Source organism: Palaemon carinicauda, chromosome 8 (genome assembly GCF_036898095.1).
Source record: "Palaemon carinicauda isolate YSFRI2023 chromosome 8, ASM3689809v2, whole genome shotgun sequence".
Lineage (NCBI taxonomy): Eukaryota > Metazoa > Arthropoda > Malacostraca > Decapoda > Palaemonidae > Palaemon > Palaemon carinicauda.
In genome coordinates, this window is record NC_090732.1 from 50841580 (window position 1) to 50866579 (window position 25000).

The window sequence follows — 25000 nt, forward strand, 5'->3', positions numbered from 1 at the left end:
CCGCAACCCACATCAAGCAACGTGTGGTATTCAAGTAACTTGTATACCACACGTTGCTCGATGTGGGTTGCGGCATAAAAAAAAATAGATAAAAAAAACTCCGCCTTACTAAAAGAAAAGTTAGAGTTTCTTCTGAAAGCTACAAATGCATGTACCAACCGCGTGTCACACAATTGTACATAATTATTTTTTATATATTATGCTTGTATCTGCGCTCTTCCCTCGCACTAAAAAGAACCTGAATGATCATGCCTCCGGTTTTGCTCTGAACATTGTCTGTCTTTCGAACATGTTATGTCCTGTTGCCTTGAGGTTTTGTATATAAAGAAGAGTGTTCCTTAGTAAACAACTCAGTCGATCGCATCCTGCCTTTGAGTTCATAACCCTCACTCGGCACCGTCACATTGGTGACCCCGGAAGTCGACTCGCTCCCACTGCCTTCCACCCCCACCTCCCTCGCCCCTCCATCGTTGGTACTATGACGGACTCTACTACAGCAGTTGGCCCTGCTGCCGCCCCATTGAAACTTTCACTGTTCGCCAGTGGAGAGGCGTTTGCTTGGTTTCAGTGCGCAGAAGTCCAGTTTCGTATCAGGGGCGTGAATCGCTCAACCACCAAAGCGGATTATGTTCTCGCGGCGATACCCGAGGACACCTTCCCAGAAATATCCGACTGGCTTTGTGAACAAGGAGACATCCCCATAGCGTATGACGACCTCAAATGATACCTTCTGCAGCAGTACTCGCCGTCGCCAGCCGCCCGTATAGCAAAGCTTTTTCAGCTCTCGCAACAACCGTTGGGGGACCAAAGGGCTTTGCTTGCCCTCAGGGAAATGACCAGTATCGCTCGCCTTCAACCTGCCGCAGACGGCTCTCCTCGTGAGGTGAACCTACTCCGTGCCCTTTGGATACGCCGTTTACCTGAACCTGTGCGCGCTGCCATACCCGATGTCGATAGTTTACCCAAAAAGGACTTGATGACCAAAGCCGACGCCCTTATGGACAGCCACTTCAAGACCTCCATCAATGCCTCCACCCCTGACGACGAGGATGCCTATTCAACATAACCGAAGCTGACATGAATGCCGTGGGACATACACGCCTATCCCGAGACGTGCCGAAGCGGCGACACAGCCGCCCACCACCCACCAATCGCTCGCGCCCCACCGAACGACTCTTCAGCCACTTCCTACCTCCCATCCGCCGGAGTTTTGCTACTACCACTTCAGATTCGGGGCAACCGCGAAGAAATGTGCCAAGGATTGTCAGTGGCCAAAAAACGTGTAAGTAGGCCATCGCTTGTGGCGGTGGCCTCCCGAGTTTTTAATCTTTTCTTTTTACAGGATGCAGGAACGGGCGTGCGATTTTTGGTAGACACGGGTGCTTGTCGTTCTCTTTTGCCAAGCAAACTCTTCAAGGCACGACGTAGTTTGTCTATATCTGCCGACATCCACTTGGTAGCTGCCAACGGATCTGCGATACCCACCTACGGTTACGAGAACCTCACATTATCGTTCGGAAACGGTAAATTCAATTGGAAGTTTCTCGTTGCTGACGTCACAATGCTAACCCTCGGTGCGGATATCCTCTCTCATTTCCACCTTCTGGTCGATGTCGCCCACCGACGATTGGTCACCGCAGACTTGTACTTGTCGACACCTCTTCAACCCGCCCTCTCTAACCTCGCTCTCCACATCAGCGCACCCACGGATGCCTACGCCCACCTCCTCATGTCTTACCCGGAAGTTTTCCGTCCAGAACTTCGCCAAACGCCCACGGTTCCTGCCAAGCACGGTATTTATCACCATATCAAGACGACGGGACTCCCAGTCTTCGCAAAATTCAGACGTCTGGCACCGGAACGATTGGCAGCCGCCAAACAGACGTTCGCCGAAATGGAGGAAATGGGCCTTTGCCAAAAGGCCTCAAGCCCATGGTCGTCACCCTTACACATCGTTCTGAAGAAAGATGGCTCCCTCCGTCCGTATGGGGATTATAGGCGCCTGAACATGCAAACAGAACCGGATCACTACCCCCTCCCAAACATTGCCGACGTGACCTCCTACCTGCACACAGCGAAGGTTTTCTCTACGCTCGACCTCCTGAAGGGGTATTATCAGGTGCCTATGAACCCAGAAGACATCCCCAAGACCGCCATCACCACTCCGTTTGGTACATACACCTTCAATTACTCCTGTTTTGGCCTTCGTAATGCTGGGGCAACGTTTCAACGTCTCATGGATGGCATCTTAGGGGACCTCCCTTTCTGTATATGTTATGTGGACGACATACTTGTGTTCTCCTCCTCAAAAGAGGAACACCTCCGTCACCTGCGCATCGTGCTCGACCGCCTACAACAAAACGGCCTTGTAGTCCGGTACGACAAGTGTACCTTTGGTGCCAACGAACTGTCGTTCTTAGGGCACCGTATCACTCCTGAAGGAGTCCATCCCGTCCCTGAGAAGGTAGCAGCCGTTCAGGAATTCTTGGGCATGATTAACTATTATCACCGTTTTTTGCCAGCCATTGCCGCCACTCTTGCTCCCCTCTACGCCTACCTCAAGGGCAAGCCAAAGGACCTGAAGTGGGGTCCCCTTCAAGAAGCAGCCTTCTGCAATGCAAAGAAGGCCCTATCAACTGCTGCGGCTCTCACTTTCCCTATCCCACATGCCCCTCTCCTTCTCTTCATCGATGCCAGTGACGTCGCTATTGGTGCAGTACTCGAGCAGGTGGTCAAAGGCTCGCCCCGCCCATTGGCCTTCTTCAGCAGAAAACTGTCTAAGGCAGAATCGGGTTATTCTACCTTCGATCGAGAATTGCTGGCGGTGCACTTGGCTGTCCGTCACTTTCGCCAATTCTTAGAAGGTACACCTTTCGTCATTCGCACAGACCACATGCCTCTGGTGCACGCCTTCACTCGACAGTCTGACGCCTGGTCCGCCTGTCAACGCCGACATCTCTCCGCCGCGGCTGAATACAATTGCACCCTCCAATACGTCCCTGGGAAAATTAATCCCGTTGCCGATGCCCTGTCAAGAAACACGTTGACTGCCGTTGAACTGGGATTGGATTACAACACCCTGGCTGAAGCCCAATGACAGGATCCAGAGTATCAAGCTTGTAGGACATCCTGCACGTCCCTCCGTTGGGAAGATTTTCCCCTCGAAGACTCCAACACCACCCTCCTCTGTGACGTCAGTACTGGTAGACCGCGACCTTGGATTCCTGCTCCCATGCGCCGACAGATGTTTGATTTCATTCACGGTCTTTCACATCCCTCGTGCCGTTCTACTGCACAGCTGCTGAAGGCAAAGTTCATTTGGCACGGCATTTCTAAGGATGCAAAGGATTGGGTCCGCGCCTGTACTTCTTGCCAAACTTCCAAAGTACATTGACACATGGATTCAAGAGTGGGCACCTTTCCTCAACCTCAGCGTCGTTTCGCACACATTCACGTCGACGTTGTAGGCCCCCTACCCACATCACAAGGACATCGTTACCTGTTTACCGTCATCGACCGCTCCACTCGTTGGCCTGAAGCCATTCCCATGGAAACTGCAACGTCTGCCTCATGTACATCTGCCTTACTCTCTGGATGGATTTCAAGATTCGGTATCCCTGAGCATATTACTTCCGACAGGGGAACCACTTTCACCTCTCAATTGTGGACGTCATTAGCGAATCTCCTGGGCATCACCCTACATCAGACAATGGTCTACAACCCCGCTGCCAATGGAATGGTTGAACGTTTTCATCGCACCCTCATAGCAGCTTTGATGTCCCGCTGCAAGGATTGCAACTGGTTTACTCAGCTTCCCTGGGTCCTCCTGGGACTAAGGACCAATCCTAAAGACGCCCTCGACGTCTCGGCAGCTAAAATGGTGTATGGCGACCCGTTGGTCGTCCCTGCCGAATTTTTTCCTTCTACAACCTTCTCCGATGATCTCCAGCGCATACGTCACGTCGTGGGAAAATTTACTCCGTGCCGCCAGACTTACAAGCCCCCAGCGAAGCATCACATACCAACGGACTTCCACTCTGCAACGCACATCTTCCTGCGCAACGACACTAGCAAGCCACCACTAACGCCCCCTTACACGGGCCCTTTCCTTGTGATCCGACGCAGTCTGAAAGCATTCTTACTAAACATTCGGGGCAAAGAAGACTGGGTCTCCATTAATCGTCTAAAACCTGCTTATCTTCTGCCAGATGACCCGCCTACAGTTCGCCTCTCTAGATCAGGGCACCCTATTTAACATGTACAGTATGTCATTTTTAGGGGGGGAGCCATGTACCAACCGTGTGTCACACAATTGTACATAATTATTTTGTATATATTATGCTTGTATCTGCGCTCTTCCCTCCCACTAAAAAGAACCTGAATGATCATGTCTCCAGTTTTGCTCTGAACATTGTCTGTCTCTCGAACATGTTATGTCCTGCTGCCTTGAGGTTTTGTATATAAAGAAGAGTGTTCCTTAATAAACAACTCAGTCGATCGCATCCTGCCTTTGAGTTCACAACCCTCACTCGGCACCGTCACAGGAACTTCACTTCTTTTCTTTGGTGAGTCAAACCGTGAGGGGAAATCTTGGAGCACACACATACTACACATTCCCCTTTATATCTATAAGTTGAGACTCGAGAGTGAGGCTACTAATAATTAATTCAAGTCTTCAACATTCCTGAGTAGACCGTAGAATATAATTATGATTCCACCAAATTCGTGATTCACATATTACCAGTTACCAGGTAGGCCTAGGTCTAATTTTTGGTCATTGATTTGACTCACACAGTATAGATGTCGGAGGGTAGCCGATAGATCACAACATCGACATAATTTTTCTTGCTAATATTAGTGCATGTAGCTTGATGTAGACCTAGCTGCCTAAGGTATTATGATTTATGGTAAATTCTAATGGATATGTAAATGTTGGCCTATGATCATAATGGTCCCTATGGTTATGGATAGGGACTGTGAGCCCAGATCTAGATAATAGACCTGTGATGTTATAGATAGGCTTTAGGCCTATGATGAATCATTGATCTAATACCATAACCATAGTATATATATATATATATATATATATATATATATATATATATATATATATATATATATATATATATATATATATATATATATATATATATATATATATATATATATATATATATATATATATATATATATATATATATATATATATATATATATATCAAATACGTGTTATTGCTTAGTCAAAGTGAGTCAGTATTTAGCTTGCATTAACATTTTTATTTCAGCATGTCTAAGCGCCCATCTGGAGCTCAGTATCGCAAGTGTAAAGCTGAACGTGAAAAAGAAGAAGCCAAACGACAAGGATCATTTCTTAAGTATCTGCTGCGAGAGACTGATAAACTGGGTCATGAATCTCATGATGCAACCAAAAGTGATGCAAAATCGGAGAAAAAGACAGACAAGGAAGTAGAGAGAAATGTAAAGACAGCATCACTAGGTCTGCTAGAGAAAAAACAGAGATAGCAGTGGGAGTAGATAATGTATACATCATGTCCACACACCAGATTGCGGAGACAGCGGCAGAGAACACAGATAGAACCTAATGACAGCACTGATACGCAAGATGAACCAGAGACAGCTAACAGTAAGATGATAGAAGCTGGAAATAGCACCAGTACACAAGAAAAATCAGAGACTGAAGTAAACGTCCAGGAAACTGCAGGCAATGATAAGTCTGAAAATGAAGGCACAGTGACTAAGGATGAAGAAAGTAACACACCAATGAAGCACTCTGGTAGGCCTACACTGACTGATATAGACTACAGTGATCCAGCAACATGGACTAACCATGATGATCAGTTAAGGCAGCAACTAGTACAACATGGACCCATGCAGATATTGGATATCAGGTTTCCAAGAGATAAAAACCAGAGAAAGTTTACGAGCTTCCATTATCAAAAACATTTACCCAACGGAGCAGTTATGCACCAAAAGTGGCTACAATATTCAGTGTCAACTGCTTCTGTAATGTATTTCTGTTGCAAGCTGTTTGGCATGAAACGCATTTCTTCATTTTTTAGTACTGGATTACTAAACTGGAAAAACTTGTCATCATTATTGTTATCACATGAAGAATTACCTGATCATTTGGACAATGTGGGCAAGTAGAAAGATGATGAAACCCGGTGTGCAAGAGAAAGAGTTGAAAATTATTGGCAACAAATCTTGGAATGACGTATTGCCTTAGTAAGGGTACTTGGTGTGCAAAATCTCTCTTTTCGAGGAACAAATGAAAAATTGTACAGTGCAGGAAATAGAAATTTTTAAAAGTTTGTAGAACTAATGACATTGTTTGATCCAGTTATGAGTGAACATCTGCGGAAGATAAGGAATGAAGAAACACATGTACATTATCTAGGAAAAACATCCAGAATGAATTGATAGACATATTAGCAAACGCTATTAAGGAAGAAATTCTGAGAAATGCACGTGCTGCAAAATATTTTTCAATAAATTTGGACAGCACACTTGATGTGAGTCATGTGGAGCAAATGACAGTCATAATCAGGTTTGTTCAAGTTGATTAAGATAAAGCTGTTATAGCTGTGAGAGAATATTTCTTGGGTTATGTGCTACTACAAGAAACCCCTGGTGCATTCATGGCTGAAACTATTCTGGAAGAGTTCAAGAAAATGGATCTGTGCATTGACAACTTGCGATGTCAAGGTTATAATAATGGCAGCAATATGAAAGGCAAGCACAATGGTGTACAGAAGAAAATCCTTCAAAGAAATCCCAGGGCGCTGTTCGTGCCATGCTCAGCACACACATTAAATCTTGTGTTGAATGATGCAGCAAGGTGCTGCTTAGAATAGAAGCAACTAATTTTTTCGGCCTGATACAAAAGCTCTATGTATTTTCTCAGCCTCAACTCATCGTTGGGATGTACTGAAACGTCATGTACAAAGCTTAACAGTAAAACCTCTGAGTGAAACACGATGGGAGAGTCGGTAAGATGCACTAAAACAAATCCGTTACCAAATTGGTGACATATATGATGCTCTTACTGAAATGGCAATAGATTCTGCTCTCCTTGGATCATCTGGAAATTCCACACGTGCAGAAGCTAAAGCTCTTGCAAATGGCATTGCAACATTCAAATTTTTTGGTTCCATTGATCGTTTGGTGTGACATTCTTTTTGAAATAAACATTACCAGCAAGCAACTATAAGCAAGAGAAAATGATATTCCATCAGCATTAAAATAACTGCAATGCACTAGAATGTTTCTAGAAGAGAGAAGAAGTGATACAGAGTTTGAAAAGGTACTAGTTGAGGTTACTGAATTGGCGAATGATTTGGAGATAGACCTAGTTTTTGTTGCAGATTCCGTTCGTCTTAGGAAAAAGAAAAGGCAGTTTGACTATGAAGAAGAAGTAGACACACCAGTGCAGAATGCAAAAGTGAACTTTAAAGTTAACTTCTATTTTGCTGTACTCAATGTTGCAATCAATTCTGTACTGGAACGTTTGCAGAAATTGCAGCAGATGAAGTCTGTTTTTGGTTTCCTGTATGATGTGAAATCACTTAATGGGATAATAAACACACAGCTTATGGAACATTGCACCAAGCTGTAAACAGCACAACGAGATGGAGAAAGCAAGGACATAGAAGCCACTGACTTGTGTCATGAACTTCAGGCAGTTGCACGCCGCCTTCAGCCTGACACTGTCACTCACCTAGATGTTTTAAAGTTCATTTGTGAACAAGGGCTGGTTCACAGTGTACCCAACACATTTGTTGCCTTGCGCATTCTGCCAACTTTGCCTGTGGCGAGCGGTGAGAGGAGCTTCTCAAAATTAAAATTAATTAAGACGTATTTGCGGTCTACAATGACAGAAGAAAGACTTGTAGGTCTAGCTATGATCTCTATTGAGAACGAGATCGCACAGAAAGTTGATCTAAAGAATTTAGTGGCTGATTTTGCCAAGAAAAAGACACGGAAAGCACATTTTTAGTTATATGTAGTTGTACCCAAGAATTTAGAAAGACTCATAGACAGGTCGGAGCCAGTCAAAAACTGCCCTTTTTTGGGGTCAAGGTTTTCTAAACTGATTCTGGTACTTTGAACCATGCTGATTCAAATAAGTTTTTGGGCCATCTGAAAATTTGCCCAAAATCCAAGATGGCGGCTAAAATCCAAAATGGCCGCCAAAAATCACAAAATATATTTTCACGGCGTTGTGTTTAGCTATCAAGATGTTTTTTTTCTCCCAGAATAGCAATTTTTAGGCAGAGGAATATGACCCTCTGGTTTAAATTCCGAAAAAAATGGATTTATCCTGGCAAAATCCAAGATGGCCGCTGGATTCGGCCCACCAACTTACGGATTGCGATAACTCCAGTTCTAGATGGGCTATAACAATAATATTGGTCTCTATCCCTAGGTTTTCAGGGGCAAGGAATCCAAATTTGTCATCATTTTGAACCACAGGCTACTCCATCTTGGTTATAATGCATGTTGATGGATGCAAAGCGACACTGGTGACACCTACAAGACTACCAATGTTACCAAATGTGAATGAAACTGCATTCACACTTGATTCTACAAATATTAAAAACAAATTTGTAAAGAACAGGTGTATTCCTAACATAAGCATACAATGATTGTATCTGATATAGTCTTGAAATTGGGTACAAATGTCCATGATGTCAAATATCACTGCAGCAATCAAACTCAGCATTGAAGAAACATCTCTCAAGTATTCCACTGTCTATTTGGCTTGTGTCCCTTCAGTTTGCATAAGTGATGAACAGAGGTCCCTGAACTTGGATTCACCCAACAATGCATCAAGGTTTTCAGCAGATAGACTACATCTCAGCTTGGCAATCAGCTCCATGGTAGGCACATCTAGCTTCTCACTAACTTTCTCAGTTGTAATCCTGTACCTTAGGAGTGCCTCAAATGCCTGTTTGTAAAGCCTCACACTTCTTGCATAGTGTTGACCTTCTATGGCTTGGGCAACTGATCCATCGGCAATTGCTTTGGCATCGACCCACCAATCACTTAACCTTAAACACCAATACTTCTTGTATAGAACTTTGAGATTCACCAGGATGGTGTGAAATCCACCCATCAGTGGTATGATTTTGTCATACCTATCTTGCTGAAGCCAAGAAATGATCAACATTTTACTGTTGATAGCTTCATCTGCATGTGCAAAAATGTAATCTACTTGCAGGTCATCAGCTATTTGCAGGATCATATCCATGTACCACTTGATTACATTGTCACTTGGAGGTAGGGGGACAACAGGGAGGTACTCCAGCTTGCACTTGCTAGTTTTGCACTTCGTGACATTCTTCATAAATGAAGTCCAAGATCCAACTGTCCCAGCGGTTCTTTGTCAACATCAGGAAGACACTGGCCCATGCAGGTATCTCCGACAGTACTTACTAATACCCAGGCTATGTTGCGTTGAAAAGAGTCATCTATCAGCTTTGAATCTTTGTAATCATCAGTGAAGTCTGGAAATGATGGAGGTGGTGTCTTATTCTTCTTAGGGATCTTGAAGGATCCATAGTTTGGTGGCTCGTTGTCATGAATATCTTGCTCATGCTCCTTTCTTAGAACTGTAGACCCCGCTGAGGGATCACCATCATGTCTGGCTTGGAAGATTGTCCCTGTTGTGTGACGTGTAGTGTGTGCTCCGGTAAGAGTTTGCTGCTTGCCGTCTGAATTATCGAAGGTGACATGAACACTGCGGCCGCTAATAAAACCGGGAGGGAGCATCTTCTTATGTTGCATGGTAACTGACTTTGCCCAATTGCTAATCAACTGGCGCACATCAGAGTATGAGATTCCAACCCCGCAGTGATGAAGAAGTGTCGTGGCTTCCTTGCTGCCTGTTATCCGATGAACAGTTAGACTCAGTGCAGTTCCAATAGGCAAACGCTCAGAGGTTACCACCTTCTCCCAACTCTGGCTGATAGCTGAAATTTTTTCTGCTTCTGCTTTGCTTGGAGAACAGGCATAACCATTAGCATCGACGGATCTCCGTGGGTTTATTGACCAACTGATGGCGTTGTATAGACATTGTAGGGGTCTATAACTATCTAGAAGACTATATAACTCTTCCGCATCAAGAGGCCACTTGATTGTCTGTCTTTGGGTAATCTTTCATCGAATAAGTCTTGCAAAGGCTTTGGTCAAATCCATCTCTCCTAGACCATGGCCCTGAATGGTAGCCGCAGTGTACGCAAGAGGATTTACTTCACTGGAGTGCACCAGTAGCTGTTTGCTTATCTTGTGGAAAGAGACTGACTCGCCATACTTCTCAATTAATCTTTTTTTTCAGTGTGTAGGTCTTTGAGATAGGTGGGTCCGAAAGTCCTTCGTCTTCACCTATTTCCTTGATGTCATTTATCAACTCTGACAGCAGGTATGCATCATGATTTTCAAGGACATTTCTGGTGAATAGGCGGAATAACTGATCCATAATGCATGTTCACAGTGTTTCCTGTTTCTCAGCATCCAGTGAAAGTAACTTCGCGTCATGACCGTACTTATAGGTAAAGCTTCGGTAACATCTCTTATGATGGTAGAGGTCCTGCGCAAAGACGTCATATGATGTTCCACCAAGAAGGATCTTCAATCTGACAGCAGCTTCGTGGTGTTTATTGGTAGAATCCTCGATCCATTTCTCCATTGCCTGCTGGAGATTGGTGAAAGCGTTATCTTCACAACACCTTCCAAGTCCACCTTCATTAAAAGCATTTTCATCAGCGACCGATGCTTCATTGCAAACAAAGCAGACCCTCTTTTGCAGTGATCCCCGCCGAACTCTGTATGGCTGAGGCGCAAGTTGGCTAGTGGATGATTCTGATCCTGATTCTTCTGCAGACCCTGATTGCTGAAGTTGGCGTGACTGACTTTCTAGACGGCCCAATCTATTTCGAAAGTTGATACGACAACTGTCATGAATTATGAACTCATGTTTCTCTAAATCTAGCCTAAGTGTCGCTAATCTAAATTCTGAAAACGGGAACTGTGAGGACAAAACTAACCTGCTGTCAATACAAGCCCACCTCTCTGCTAATCCTTTCAGTGACTCAAGTGCAGCTAGTCCAGTCTTGGCCATGTCTTCATTATCATTGACCAGTTTGTTGCAGAGACTACAAAGTCCTCTACTTGGCCCTTTGCTTAGAAATGGAGTGGCTGCCATTTTGTTATCCTTTCCACGGTTTCAATGAATCTGAAATAAACTTCTGGTTAATTTCATAAGAATGATACAGATGGTATGCAATTTCTTTAAACTTTCATGAAGAGAAAATTCATGAGAGTGTGAAGTTATTGCTTGTGTCATAAATTAGTGTTTATGAGACATTATTATGGACATTCAGACCCTTTAACATGACAATAAACCTTAAATGATTGAAATTAAGTAGTGCACAGTGTAAAGATATTCACAAAATCACTGTGATTAGGAAATAACCGATAATGCATATCGGCCTATGCAGCTATAGTGAATTTTCACCGTGACAGAGTAGCCTATGGTTCAAAGTGGTGACAGAATTGAATTCCTTGCCCCTGAAAACCTAGGGATAGAGACCAATATTATTGTCATAGCCCATCTAGAACTGGAGTTATAGCAATCCGTAAGTTGGTGGGCCGACTCCGGCGGCCATCTTTGATTTCGCCAGGATAAATCCATTTTTTTCGTAATTTATACTAGAGGGTCATATTCCTCTGCCTAAAAATAGCTATTCTGGGAGAAAAAAAAAACATCTTGATAGCTAAACCCAACGGCGTGAAAAAATATTTTGTGATTTTTGGCGGCCATTTTGGATTTTGGCCGCCATCTTGGATTTCGGGCAAAATTTCAGATGGCCCAAAAGCTTATTTGAATCAGCATGGTTCAAAGTACCAGAATCAGTTTAGAAAACCTTGACCCCAAAAAAGGGCAGTTTTTGCCTGGCTCCGACCTGTCTATCAGTGCCCACTGAAATTGAATTTCTCATTTCTGCCATTGAAAGATATTGATAAATTTTAGTATAAAGTTACAATTTCATTTAAATTGAAAGTTGTAATTTTAAACAATTCCTAATAATATAGAAGTTAAACAATTGTTTCTGAGTTACCTTCATGTTTACTTCAGAATTATTAATTATTCTCACTACTTTGATTTCTAGTCTTTTTGTAAATAGTTCAGTTCGTAGTTATGAAGAGAATATCTCATTCTCTTCAGTAACTGAGATTAATATCATACGTTTTTTACGTACATAGCTTTCAGTTCCTTTCAGTACATTGAATTCTAGTTTTTTTTTTTTTTTTTTTTTTTTTTTTTTTTTTTTTTTTTTTTTTTTTTTTTAATAGTTTGGTTAGGGGATTTTAGTTACTTAAGAGTTGTTCTATTGATGAATGAAAAAAATATGTTGTAGAGGCCATGTTTTATTTTTTCCAACTTTTTCAGCTAAGGTTACACTCAAATGGAAGGATAATTAGTCAGATTTTCTTCACCACTAGCATTTTCTTATCCCTGATTGAAGTTTTAAAGTGCTAATAACTCAAAACTTTCATTTTCATATTTGTATAATTGATTGTTAATTTGTTATATACTCAATCATAACTTCACTATCAGATGCACATTTCCCTTACTAAATAACAATTTTTTAGATAGATTATAAGCAAAAATCATTGTTTTCCTCTAATGCAATTTTCAATATAATGTTATGAATACATTAATTGTCTAAAATATCTTTATAGGCATTAAAATTACCCCTGCAATGGTTGCATATTAAATAATAATGATGGAATTGTTTAAAATTTTGACCTAGATTTAATATATATATATATATATATATATATATATATATATATATATATATATATATATATATATATATATATATATATATATATATATATATATATATATATATATATATATATATATAGTGTGTGTGTGTGTGTGTGTGTGAGTGTGTGTGTGTGTGCTTAATGCATTTCAACTTAATATTTGGTAGTTGGATTTACTATTAAACTATCCCGAAATGTCATCCAATGGGGAGCTACTGGGTACTGCTCACCCCAGACCTCCTAGCTGGTGGGCCTGTGGGTACAAATTAAAATAATTGCCTAGGGCGCAAGAAACCCTAGAGCCACCCCTGATTGTGTGTGTGTATATATATATATATATATATATATATATATATATATATATATATATATATATATATATATATATATATATATATATATATATATATATATATATATATATATATATATATGTGTGTGTGTGTGTGTGTGTGTACATGTTTATAATTATACACTTACATACACACACACACACACACACACACACATATATATATATATATATATATATATATATATATATATATATATATATATGTATATATATATATATATATATATATATATATATATCCTAGATTTTCTTTTATCAGAAGATTAGGCTCTATTTTTTTCTGAATATACCACGACGGTTACTAGAACACAATCATATGCATGTTTGTCTCGTTACTGTCAAGCAATTGAAGTTCAATGTTGACATAAATTCTAAAAAGGTCATAGCTTGAGCACCTTATGTAGTTCCCCGTCTTCTTTGTATTGGATTGAATTTAGGTATTTCGTCATACTAGTATTTACCTTTTTCATGAGCTCCTAAAAAAAGTTAGCTATCATTGTCTTCGATACAATTATGTTCATGTTTTACTGAAATCAATCTTGGTTATCAACATATTATTATCCTTTATTCCAGATAGAATGACATGACAGTAGAAAATATGCTAAGAAAAAACTTACAAGATTTTTGTGAGTAATACTTTATCTAATTGTTCGCCAAAATTCAAGATAGTAAGAAATTTTGGTCAATCGCCTGGATGGGAAGCTAACATGGGCATTCAGCAGATTAGGTAGGACCCCACTTACGAAGATGGTCTCCGGGCCTTCCAACTTCACCAGGTGGTCAGTGGTCCGTTTTTCTCCAACGTAGATTGCGGTAAGGTGCTGACTTCATGGGGTTGAGGCTATCGGGATTTCAATCTTTGTCTAACGACCGGGTGATTATAGAGCAGGTGTCTTTCATCATTCTCATGTTTATATTTTTGGGTCATCAAACGGGCTATTTGGCGGATGGGATGTTTGGTGATGCAATCTGTAATGTACTGGAAGGGGTATTGGTCTTAAGGATAAAAAAAAAATTATGCGATATCATTGATTGAATTTGGTGACAACTCTATGAGAATGACATGACCTGATGAACAGATTTCAACATTGGAATAGGTAAGTGCCAGAAATGTTATTGCAACTATGTAAGCGACTGAAGGCCTGTAACCAAAGTGAAGTGAAATATTGTTCAATAAAAATCTATAACAATATGTGCGGACCTTCTGTATTCTTTCTCGTTATAAAAACAATTCCTCTCCCGAAATAAAATTAGACATTACATTTCTAGGGTCTCAAAACTAACATATAGACTTGGTTCACACTTCCTTTAGTTTGCTAGTCCTAGAGGAAAGTCAATTCATATTGAATGTATTTTTCGATGTACAAAAATTAGCTCTAAAACTAATATAATAGTAACTTTTTGTTGTAAGTAGAGATTCAGAGAAGAGCTTCCTGATACAACTCATAATTGAACTTTAATTTTTTCCTCTTTCATCTTAGAAAGGGAAGATAGGTGAGAATGGACCACATCCCTTTCATCGCCTTACTTTCTGTGTTGGGTCCATCAAGTGGTTATCCTCCTTACGGTACTATAGCTAAAAGTCTCTTTAAGGAAGCTAAAGTAACTTGCCAAGACCTCAGAGATCCAATATCCACACTCTTGGTAGGTAAGAGACTATCCTTGACGAGTCAAACTATTTCCTGTGACAATTAAATCTTTCTCGTTTCAGCTGTTACCTACTGGTAGATACACACATATGCCTCTAAATTCCTATATCAAGAACTAGCAAAGCAGGACAATAAACTCTTATTGTTATTTACATCCTTTTGTTATGTGAAAATTTATCGTTGTCTTTCTCTTTCGAGATTTAATAAATATTATTATTATTATTATTATTATTATTATTATTATTATTATTATTATTATTATTATTATTATTATTATTATTATTATTATTATTATCTAAGCTACAACCATAGTTGGAAAAGCAGGATTCTATAAACCCATGGGCTCCAACAGGAAAAAATGCCCCAGTGAGGAAAGGAAATAAATGAATAAACAAATCAGTGAGCTATTAAAATCAAATATTTTAATAACAGTAACAATATTAGCATATATCTTTCATATGTAAACTATAGCAACTTTAAAAGAATCAACGAGGAAAACAAATAAGAAAGTGTGCCCAAGTGCACCCTTAAGCAAGAGAACGCTACCCCAAGATAGTGGAATATCATGGTACAAAGGCTATGACGCTACCCAAGGCTACAGCTTAATGGTTTGATTTTGGATTGTTCTCTTAGAAGAGCTTGCTTGTCATAGAGGAAAGAAGACACTGAAAGTACTGTTTTTCATCCCTTGAGTGAAGAACAATTGTTTGGCAATCTCAGTGTTGCAAAGTGTATGAGGACTGAGAAGAAAGTGGAGAGAAAAGGTCAGACTACTCGGTGTATGTGTAGACAACTAAAAAATAAGCCGTAGTTAAAGAGAGGGTTCCAATGTAGTACTCTCCGTCAAGTCAATGGACTCGATAACTCTATAACAGCAGTATCTCAATGAGTGGCTGGTGCCCTGACCAACCTACTAACTATTAGATAATCAGAATCAAGAATTGTTTACCAACATCTAAGATATGATTGAAGGAATCATCTGTTCCATAGTCCGCAATTTGACTATGGCAAGAGCGTTTAAACTTGTGATGTTTCAGTAATACCCTCCAGTTATATGTAGATAACACCTAATTGTGGTCATGAAGTTCGTATGACCTGTCTTTACCTTAGCACTGTTTTTGAGTGTGTTAATTATTAGGGCTTTTTTTCAAAATTGCTGATAGGATATTAATTGTGCAATTTCTTAATATTGATAGTTACTTTTTTATACTATATGTTGCTAAGAGTACTTGTTAATGGACCCTAGAGTGACTCCTGGAATTTAAATTACTATCTCATGTTCCTTAAGGTAGTAATCATTTCCCTTTATTTTTAACATTTCATACATATGTGGATTGTCCGTGAAAAACAGGGTTTTTGTCAATGCATATGACGCTTTTCCTTTTGAACGATCCTATCTTTTTTTATCTAAATCTCTGGTTTGTAAGTCCTTGGCCGAAATCTAGATAAAAGTAGTACCTGATGCAAAGTATATCAAACAAAGTTAATCCATAACAAATCTCACTGTATGATTGTAAGCTGATACAGGATATAGAGTTCTCTCCGTTCAGATCATCCCATTAACTGGTTCTTTAACTATATGTAGCTTATCTAAAATTTAAAGTGACATTTTTTATTAGAAATTTTACTCCAAAGAAACATATATCACCTGTTTCTTTTTCAATTGTAACAAACTTGGAAACATTAGAGCAGTCTTTGAAGGTTTTCTGACTCTCTATCTTGTGGATATAGTTTCATTAATTTTCTCTGCCAGATCTTGAATAGTGATGTCCTTTCTGATCTTTAGTAACTGACTCTAACCATAAGTTGTTGGACAAAACCTTGCGCTACACCAAATCTCATACCCATGATCTGGAGTTTAATCTCTATTATCAAAATTCAATTACCACTGCTTGGGTGTTGTTTAATGATTTTCCAAGACTATACTATCCACTACACAAAATGAATTTAATTACAACATTATAGAGTATTTTACTAGTTCGATTCCAGTGGTGACCAAATTAAGGTATAATCCTCTCAATCAAATAGTAGTATATGCTTCGTTTTGAAAACTCGAAATCAATCAATCAATCAATCAATCTCGTTCCATAGTTAATACGTTTCCCATCTGTTTAGTAATTTTATTCATTATAACTTCCTTTTATTCTCCATAGTATATTCTTTACTATTCTGTTTCTTTTTCATCATTAAGCTGTTTCCATGTTTGGATCCTTTGGGTTGTGGAATTTTGCTTCAAAACAAGGGTTGCCTCTTGGCTATGGATAATAATAATAATAATAATAATAATAATAATAATAATAATAATAATAATAATAATAATAATAATAATAATAATAATAATAATAATAATACACTAAATTGTACAATGCATCACCCTCCAACTGACGTAGTATCTTGTGACTTATAGTAGCATGATCCTACAAGGATTGGCCCTAAATGTAGATGTTGGATCTCTCTCTAAAGATGGTCTGTACTCTTTGCCTGGCCGCATCTGATAACACAGAAAAACTACATCTTCAGTATCGTATTCAAGGTAGCTGAGACTTTTCATCTAAGGTATGCGAGACATCTTTGAGAATATTCCTGAGGTATAGCAACAATGTTCCACGTTCTTTTGCACTACTACAGCCTATTTACTACGGCCTTCCACTGACTTCTATTATAATTATTTTATGCGAGGATGTGTTTAAGAAAACTTTATGTGAAACTTATCTTTCTCTATTTTTTTTCGATCTGTGCATTAGGTGGCTGTGATAGAAAGTTTTCTCTACCATTATCTTAGAATAGATTTTCATAAACCTTTAAGAGCAAAAAATCAGAATCCCGGTGCTGAAAGTAATATATCTTAGCCTCTTTACAATTTACCTTTGCTAGATTATGAAAGCCTTTGATACTCTTCTCTTAGTACAGAGAGTTGTACATAGATCCCTCTCTTCTATTCACTAAGTTAGTATGTGTTTTATTGACTTGAGAGATACCCTCGAACTGGAAAATCAGGAAATATCTGTTTTCAATCTTAGATATATTTGTTATACTTTTCATGATATGTTCACAAGATATAACCAGAATCAAATGGTGGAAAAGTAACAACTCATCTTAAAATACTTATATGAGTAACACTAAGATAATTTTCACTGAAATTACAGAGACGCAAATAAGGTTTATGGATCCATCTCTAGAGATTGTTAATAATGATATGTACTTACTACAGACAGTAAGAATTCCCCCATGATAAGAGATGAAAACTAAAAGAAGGATAGGCATGGGTTGGAGAACTTTTGGTAAACAAAGTGAGATTATAGAATGTAATTACAATAGCACTTTCTCTAAGAAGAAAAACATTTTGTACGAAGTGCCAGTGAGGTGACAACTAAGAGATGAGGTGAATGCAACTAATTTTATTTTGACAGCCTATGAGTTTTTATACTATCCATTCTGAGCAGAATGGCAAAAAAATTAAAACACATTTATTCAAGGACATACAGGCTTAAACATGTTATCATCTTAAGGGGAGAGTGATAATGATAATACACAAAAGATAGAATTACTGTTACAGTGTATGAGCCTGTCATACATGTGCGGTACATGATTCCTCAACTAAAAAAACCCTTATGCATGGGAAATAGAGTACCCTGCTCTGGAGAGGCACACTGTAGGCAGGTCATCTTGCAGGAGATACGCAGTTTTAAGGTGATCAATGGATTGTCATGATCGTTTACAAAGAACACTTTTATTGTTCAATGGATCACGCGGGGAAGGGCCCGTGTACAGGGGTCAATAGCGTTGGCTTGCTGGTGTAATTGCACAGGAAAACGTACAATGTCTTCTGGAAATATGTCGGTATGTGTTAATTCACTGAAGCTTGTAAGTCTAGCAGCATAGAATAAATTTTCCAACAACGTGATGTAGGTGCTGGATATTGTCGGATTAGGTTGACGACGGAAAAAATCGCAGGGACTGCCAATGGGTTACCATTCACCATTTCACTTGGCGAGACATCTAGGATGTTCTTAGGGGTAGTCCTTAGCCCAAGGATGACCCAGGAAACCTGAGTAAATCAATTGTAATCTTTAATGCACAACATCAAATCTGCTTTGTGGGTGTGGCAATACAATCAACCATTCTGTTTGGAGCAGGGTTGTATTTAGTTGTCTGATGTAGGGTGATTCTCAGGAGATTAACTACTGATGTCCAAAATTGAGAGGTGAAAGTAGTATCCCTGTCAGAAGTAATATGCTCAGAGATACCGAATCTTGTTATCCATTCTGTGAATAATACAGAAGTACACAAGGCGGGTGTTGAAGTCCATGGGTATGGCTTCAGGATGAGTGGAACGGTTTATGACAGTAAAAAGGTAACGATGTCATGGTGATGTGGTTAGGGGACCTACTACATCGACTTCAAGGGCCGCTGAGGTTGAGGAAAGGTACCCACTCCTGAATCCGTCTGTTGATGTACTTCTGAGGTTTGGTATGAAGTACAAGCATCCTTAGCAACCTTAGTATTGTCATGCCAAAGGAACTTTGTCCTCAGTAGCTGTGAAGTAGAACGGCTCGAGGGATGTGAAAGGCCATGATCGAAATTAAAATTCTGTTGGTCTAAGTCTACTGGTACTGACATCACAGAGGAGGGTGGTGTTATAGTAGTTAAGATGGTCATCCTCCCAGCTGAAGTATGTGCAGGGTGTCCTTCATGCTTGGTAATATGAATCTTTTCGTTAGGCTTCTGACAAGGCCTTTTAATTCAATCGCAGGTGAATAGCAGCCACCGTTTTTCTTGATTGGGCTTAATTATCCCAGGGACATGTTGAAGGACAAAATTTTATTTAGCCACAGTGGGGAGTTGTCTGGATTGACCGGCAGACCAGGTGTCAAACTGCCAAGTGAAGTCATGCACCAGAGGAATGTGGTGAAAGTCACGGACAGTCAAGTGCACCGCAAGCAATTCACGGTTGAAGGTAGAGTAGCCAGATTCTGCCTTAGAAAGTTTTCTACTGGAAGAGGCTAATGGGAGGGGGGGGGGGTGAGCCGTCGACCACCTGCTCAAAGTAATACCCTAATAGTGACGTCACTGACGTTGGTGGAGAGAAAGAGAAGAGCATATGGCACAGGAAGAATGAGAGCAGCAGTGAGGGATAAGGCACTTTGCATTGCAAAAGGCTGTTTTCTTTGAGGGGACCCCACTTTAGGTGTTTGGCTTGCCCTTGAGGGAGGAGTGGAAGGGGGAGAGTGGTGGCAATGGCTGGCAGGTAACGGTGATAATAGTTTATCAAGGCCAAAAAATTTTGCAGTGCTTTAATGATCAAGGGCATGGGGAAGTTCTCAACAGCTTCTACCTTTTCAGGGAAGGGGTGGACACCTTCCGGAGTGATATGATGCCCTAAGAAGGATGCTTCGTTTTTGCCTTAGGTAGAATTATTGCACCAGACTACAGGGATTTTCTGTTTTAAGCAGTCGACCCTTTTGCGAAGATGATGGAGGTGTTCCTCTTTGGAGGAAGAGAACATAAGTATGTTATCATGTAACATACACAGAAGGGAAGGTCCCCTGAGATGCCGTTCATGAGTTGTTGAGCAGTGGCCCCAGCCAAAATAGGAGTAATTGAAGATGTATGTAACGAAAGGGGTGGTTATGGTGGTCATGGGGAAGTCTTCTTTGTTCATGGGCACCTGATAATACCCCTTCAGGAGGTAGAGCATGGAGAAAACCTTTGCTCTGTGCAAGCCGGGAAACTCCCAGATACGACGTGAGGAGGTAGGCGTAGGCATCAGTGGGTGCGCTGATGTGGAGAGCGAGGTCGGAAGGGGTGGATTGGAGAGGTGTCGAGTAGTTCGAATCCGTGTTGAGAAACCAACAGTGAGCAACAGCAACCAGGAGTTGGAAATTAGATATTCAGTCCTTCCCCTTAGACCACTTCCAGTCCACTGCTGGGAATTAATATCAGCTCTCCACAAACCGAACTATGAAATGATAGAACTCGCATAAAAAAAAGTCCAATAACTGGATTCCAATGCACTCATGAAACAGGATGAAGACTTTGGAGAATAAGCACGCTTTCTCTTGGCGTATGTGGACCTTGTAGAAAGTCATCTACACCTGATCCGTTGCTGCCAATCTGGTGATTGGGAAGGATACATAACAACTCTTGAAAACTTTATCAATTCCTTCTTTACCCATAATCTGCTCAAGTATTCAAGGCTCAAATCTGACGAGCTATTCACGTGCTTGTTCAAAAACCAAGGACTTGACCAGGAAATCAAGGGATTGGGGCGATATGGCGATATTGTTGGTTTGAGTCAGGATCAAGCAGCTTTAGACCGTTTTGTTAACACTGCACTTCACTTAGTTTGAATAGTTCAAGAGTACCTAAGTGGCTTCAATAAAACAGAGTTGTCAAAACGGAAGGAGCATTAATAACTCATAGGAAGTGTTGTTTTAAGGACAAGATCAAGTGCCATAAAGTTGCAGGAGACCATATAGTTAAACTGTGTTGGAAATCCATTTAAAACAAACAAACCATTGAAAAGATTAGCGTCATCTGCTTTGATTCCAGAAGAGGCAAAGCATTACATCCTATAATAATCTGAAACAGACAGAAGTGTTACAAGGCTTTCAATGAAGACTGATTGCTATTGACATCAAAACTATCGATTTGAGATCCTATAAAGAAGTTTGAAATAAAGACCTTTTAAAACTGAGTCCCTTAAACAAAGCATCATTTAGGTTGAAAAGCGATGAAGCTACGAGAAGAGCGTGAAATAATGGGAAGATTCTTGGTCATTCAAGGGAGTATACCAGAGATGGTTCCAAAACTCGCAGAAGACTATAGGTGAATATGAGATGTCTGTTGTGCCACGGTCTGTTTGTGCTGTTGATGGGTCACTCTACATCTCTACTGACAAAGCTAATCTAACGCATGCAATTGAAGGTGCTACTAGTGAACACTCAAAGCCTGCATTTTCTAGCCTCATAATACCCGTTGGCCAGTCTTGTCACATCCTGATAGTTGATGTAATGGCACTAGCTCAAGGAATAAAGAGAATTTTGATGATTTAAATGACATCAGACCTCCAAGCAGCATATATCAAGCAAGCCAAATCATTGGTAATTGGCTATAATAAGGTCCACATGATCTTTGACAACTAGAAATGTCTCTGATAGAGCTACTGTCCTCTACAAAATCGAAGCTAAGTCTTATGGCATTCTTTGCCGAGGCTCTGTTAGAGAAACTAGCAAACCCTGTACATCTGGCTGTTGTCTATGGAACCAATACTGAAAGCAAAGAACTGGGAAAAAACAAACATTCACACGAGGAAGCTGTACCAACCGTTTTTCACACAATTGTACATAATTCCTTTTGTATATATTATGCTTGTATCTTCGCTCTTCCCTCGCACTAAAACGAACATGAAAATTCATGTCTGGTTTTTCCTCTGTGATATTGTCTGTCTTGTGAACTTGTCATGTCCTGTTGCCTTGAGGTTTTGTATATAAGGAGAGTGTTCCACAACAATATAACTCAGTCGTTTCCAATCTGTCTTTGAGTTCACACCCTTACTCGGCGCCGTCACAAAGCTGACACTCTTATACCTTCACAGGTCCTTGCTTCAATTGATGAAAGTCAATGGCAATAAATAAGCATATGGTCACCAGACACAGATGTACTCACGTTTTTGCTTGATCTAGTCTCTCGTGGACATTTGGGTTCCAGTTCCCTGACAAGTCTCAAGTTCCTAACTGGCAAATGCAACAAGTACAGAGAGAGAGAGAGAGAGAGAGAGAGAGAGAGAGAGAGAGAGAGAGAGAGAGAGAGAGATTGACATGGTGGGACAAGTGCAAGTCATAGGACATTAAAAGTGTCAAGGGTTCATTGGAGTTCACAACATTACTGGTGATGACTGAGGTGGGAAATTTGCCGGTGTCTCAAAAATGACATGGGTTTCATGCATAAATTAATCTTTCCAAAGACCATCCAGCCATCACTTGTTTAATTTAGTTTGGTGACAGTCACCAGCCAACTGATTTAGTCGGCACTACACTTTCAGTCCAGTTCAAACCATTGGAGAAATTCATCAGCAATGTCTATTGCCCCAACGGACCAAATACAATTCCTGCACTGCGATATTGTTTTGATAAAATAAGCTTGAAGGTGAGATGCTTCCGCCAATGCATGACGAGTCGTACATTAGAAGCTGCTCAATCTTTCTTCCAGTTGACCAAAGTGGTTAGCATTTACAAAAGGGAGTATACTTTGCAGTGAGGTGTCTAACTTGGCCAGCCCCCAAAGCTGTGCTTGAATTGACAATGTGTGCCTGCAAAGTATGATGTACAGGAAGATGAAGTTGTTGTAAGAATGGCTTACCGTGTACTCCTCTTTGCAAATGCTACGGCAGTGACTATTCAGATGTCATCAGGAAGGAGAGGGATATCCACGATGATGACAATGATAGGTATGATGACATCAAATGTTAGGTTAAGAATTTGGTTTCTGTGTGGTTGTGATTATCAAAACTTTTTCTTTTGTGTATTTGAATTATAAATGTGTATCTTGTCTTATATCTTGTTCACTTCTTTTATGTACAATACTCTTAAGACTGGTCTTGATAAAGATGTTGATGATCTCATGTCAGGTATACCATATCAAAGCAATAGGTAGGTAATTTATTCATATTAACTTGGTCATGCAGTCTTTTGAAAAACAAATTTTGCTAAGTTTTTTATTATGATTTTAACTATGCATATTTGTGCTTCGAGAAAATTGGATTGATTTGTAAATCTTGTTAACATTTTTTTTTTTTTTTTTTTTTTTTAAGGTTTAAATTTGGTTGATCTTACCAATCTTATGTACACTTTTTTTACACTAGTCTCTGACATTTACTTTATTTCATTGTAATAAATGCTTAGATTAAACAAGATGTCTCCTCCCTTTCTAGAAAGATTATATAAATAATAATATGGAGAAAGGTCATCAGCCGGCACTTTGGTAAATAATGAAGTTACATCAAAACTTACTCATCTATGTCTAGACGTAAGGTTAACTTTTTGTAATTTTTCGCAAAGATCAACAGAATTTTTTATGAGAGGTTAAAATAGATCCTAAGATCGAAGAAAGTAATTTGACTAAATATTTAGTCAAATTACTTTCCCCGATCTTAGGATCTATTTCAATCTCTCATATAAAAAATTCTGTTGATCTTTGCGAAAAATTACAAAAAGTTAACCTTACGTCTAGACATAGATTAGTAAGTTTTGATGTAACTTCATTATTTACCAAAGTGCCGGTTGATGACTTATTGGATTTCCTGTCGGGTATTTTAGATGCTTATGATTTACCTTTATCAACCCATACTATTATTGAGCTCATTTGTTTGTGCATTAAAAAGTGTAAATTTAGTTTTAATGGAGATTTCTATGAACAAGTTTTTGGTATGGCTATGGGTAATCCTTTGTCCCCACTTTTATTCAACATATATATGGAATTTTTTTAATCTAGATTAATTCCTTCAGTGTGGTCTTCTCAAATTGTGTGGTATCAATATGTTGATGATGTTCTAGGTATTTTAGAAGAAAATTTTAATCTTGAGGGCTTTGTTTCAATCATTAATTCATTAGTACCATCAATAAAATTCACTATAGAAAATGAAGAAAATAACCATATCCCATTTTTAGACGTTTTAATAGTTAGAGAAACAGATAAATTTAAGTTTTCCATATATAGAAAGCCTACAAATAATTTTTCATATGTACATTTTTACTCCGGTCACTCTAAAAATATAAAGCATTCAGTTTTTTCCTCCATGTACCTTAGGGCATTGAGAATTTGTAGCCCAGATTACATTGAGGAGGAGTTCACTAAAATAGAAAAAATTGCAACAGATCTTTGTTATCCCAAATATTTCTTAGAAAAATGTATGAATAAGGCTAAGAAAACATTTTATAGTGTAGAATTAGAGAGAAAGGAAACTATTAATAATATGCTTTGTTTGCCATTTCATGTTTGTTTTTTAGATGTTATACCCCTTTTGAAAAAACTAGACATTGCTGTAGTGTTTAAATATAATTGTACATTAAAAAACATGTTAATTAAGAATAGTTCTGGAAATGATAATAATGTAATATATAGCATTCCTTGTTCAGAG